The sequence below is a fragment of the Hordeum vulgare genome, chromosome 3H (assembly GCF_904849725.1).
Source record: "Hordeum vulgare subsp. vulgare chromosome 3H, MorexV3_pseudomolecules_assembly, whole genome shotgun sequence".
In the NCBI taxonomy this organism is placed as follows: Eukaryota; Viridiplantae; Streptophyta; class Magnoliopsida; order Poales; family Poaceae; genus Hordeum; species Hordeum vulgare.
The window spans coordinates 559,596,713-559,599,882 of NC_058520.1; the positions used below are offsets into that span (position 1 = coordinate 559,596,713).

At 42.2% G+C, this 3,170-nt stretch overlaps 1 pseudogene; it reads left to right on the forward strand.

Moving 5' to 3' along the window:
• The first annotated feature begins 230 nt into the window (after window positions 1–230).
• LOC123443039 lies at window positions 231–1,342 on the forward strand (annotated as a pseudogene).
• The last annotated feature ends 1,828 nt before the right edge of the window (window positions 1,343–3,170 follow it).

Genomic DNA, 3,170 nt, shown 5'->3' on the forward strand with positions numbered 1-3,170 from the left:
CTTGAGTTCTTTTTCGACAGGTGGGCCCCGGAAATGCTAACATGGCCCGACGACTCGACACACGGCACCGTTTGGACCAAAACGGTCGGGATGACGCACCGGTCACTCATGGTAAGACACTCCCCCCGCCCCCCCTCTCCAGCTCCCTTGTCTCTCGCCCTGAGCCCCTCTCCCTCTCACCGCTGCTCGCCGCCGGTCGACATCCTGCTCGCAGCCGGTCGCCTGCCGCCATGGTTTCGTAAAATGACAGCGACAACAGTGACGACTCCGCCGCCTAGTAGATCTCCTCATGCGGATCCCCTATCAAGGTCAATGATGTCTAGGTTTAGGCTCTAGGGTTTTGAATGGGGGCTTTTTTGTGTGGCTCAATTTGAACTTGCATGGTGAATCTAGATCCCAGCTACAATCGAGGACCCTAACTACAGTGGTGTTGATGATGATTTGATGGTGATGTGTGAGCATGGCAAGCCGGCCGGGAAGTTGGTTGCATTCGAAGGGATTAGCGCTTGTTCACTTGATGTAAGTTGAAGCAAATTTTACCTTTTTAGTTAATAGCCAATATTTTTAGTAGAACAGTTGGATTGTTCATCTGCATTGTCCAGTGTTCATCTTTAGTGTTCATTGTTCATATTTATTGTTTAGTGTTCATCTGTATAGTAAGTATATTCCTACTGTTTGTTTTGCAGCAAGCAATCAATTGTGACGTAGTTCAGTGGGTAGATGAGGAGTGGCCCGAGCACTTGCAGAATGCTCTTCACAAACTCTCGCTTATGTATGAGCAAAGCAAGCATGATAATAGGATGGCATGCCTGGATCATTCATCTATTGTCCACAAAATCACAGAGCAAAAAAACAAGTTGCACGAGACTTATGAGAAGCTTGTGGAAGATGTGAACAACCTCCTAAATTCACATGATAACTTACCATAGCCAGATCACCAGAAGGATGTTGAGAACATTACAATGAGTGTGGACAGCAGCATGGAAACATGAATGAACAACTTGTTGCAAAGGATGCTGAGAACACTAAATTGAAGGCTCATGTTGACCAGTTGAAGTTCATTCATGTTGCTCAAGGCAATTGCATTAGAAATATGAAGAACGATCATCTTAAAGAGAAGGAAAAGATGAGCACTGATAATAGGTCTCTGAAGTGGTGTTGGCCTGACCTGAAGAAAGAGAAGGAGAAGGTGGATAGATGCATTGCTGAGATGATGAAAGACAAGGAGGAGTGGAGCATTGAGAAGAGTGATATGGACTGTTGCATTGCTGACCTAAAGAAAGCAGGTGAAAATAACAAGAGGAAGCTGAAGGAGATCAAATGTATTTTTGTTGAAGAGTAAATTGTGATGTGACATGACCATGTGGGTCATTATCTTTATTTAAGCTTTGAACTATGGCTTGCAATGTGTGAACTTTGAATCTCATCGTGGGTTACTTTTGTAGCTATGAACCATCTTGTATGTTATTTGTTAAGTCAATTTGTAGTGTTATGTGGTAAATTATGCGATGAATTTTGTGATGAATTATGTGATGAATTGGAGGCACACATATTACCAAATAGTAATAAAATAAGAGGCACACATAAGCAAGGAAAAAGCATCAAAGTAACCATCAAATCCACTAGGTACCTTACATCAAAGGTATCATGACAACCAAAAAGAGCAGGTTTCAACATCAACAACCCAACATAAGTAGTAGCCAAAATAAAGATGTTTTGAACATCATGAGTTGACTACAAGCAAAATACAATTTTGATCACAGCCCAACACAAATTAACACAACCTCACTTTCTCCCCTTAGAACAGTGGTACAATTCAGACATCTTATAGGATGGCTTCCTCACTCTTCCACTACCCGAAGCTCTTGGGGGCATGAACTTGTTTCTTCCCTTGACCCGGCAGCAGTAGAGGAACTTGGACTAGCAACAACAGTAGAAGTAGCAGTCCATGTTGATGCCATTGTTGTTTTTGCTTTTTTTTTGTTGCCCTTGTACTACGAGGAGCTTGAGTTGTAGTAGGAGCAGAAGGATCCCTCCTTGTTGCCCTCTGAGCATCAGCAAGAGCAGTAGGAGCTGTCCTAGCTGGCCTGGGAGTAGCAGCAGGAGCTTTCCTAGCTGGCCTAGGAGCAGGAGATGTAGTTGTAGCAGCAGCAGAAGAAGGAGCTCTTCTCCTTGGTGCCCTCGGAGCAGCAACATGAGAAGAAATAGTCGTGGGTGTATCAGCTCCTCTGTTTTCCTGAAATTACAACATAGAAATGTTTGAAACTGCTATTTGACATTAATATAGAGAAAGCTGGAAGAACAATTACATGATGTTGGTTAATTCTCATTGCTAGGGCTGGGTTGAGAGCCTGGTTGCAACTAGTGTATCTATGCCCAGTCTTGTTGCATCTGCTACAAGTGATAGTACCCATCCTAGATGTATCCTTTGGAGCTGGCTTTTTCAAACTGGCTCTTTCTCCTCTTTGTCTCTTTGTTTCCTGACTTCTCTTTGAAAACTGGTCGTTCAATGTCAAGGGTTTTAGTCTTTGGCCACAAATGAATCCTAGACACACGGAATACTATTGGAATGTATGATGCCTTATAAATGGGTTTCTTGAAGAAATCATTAACAAAATCTTTCGGGTGTAGTTTTGACTTGTTGATTGCAGAAACAACATGATTGTAAGGAACTCCACACATGTCTCACTTCCTACAATCACATGTATGTAACAACAAGTTAACTGCATGTGTGCTTTCTCCACATGTCACTTGGAAGAGATCAGGTCCAGCTTTGATAGAGTGACAAAACCTAGAATGATGTTTTGATTCCTCTAACTTCTCAGCATATGTTGGTCATATCTACCACTTAGCAGTCTCAGTCTTTGTCCTATTTGCATTGAACTTCACTAACAGATTTGTTCTGATCCCATCTACCATAGTTCTAATGGTTTGCCTGTGACATCAAGTATAATCTTGTTAAAAACTTCACTTATATTGTTGACTACCAAGTCAGTTTTGCAGTTGTTGTCCATTGCATGCCTAGCCCATGTATGTTTTGGTATCCTAGAAATCCATTTCCAAGCTAGCTCACACTCCTTTTTCATGCCTTCCATTGTTGTTACATAACCATGCTCAGTATAGGAATAACTTGCTTGATACATGTATTTCTTCAACTCTTCCCCTCTAAA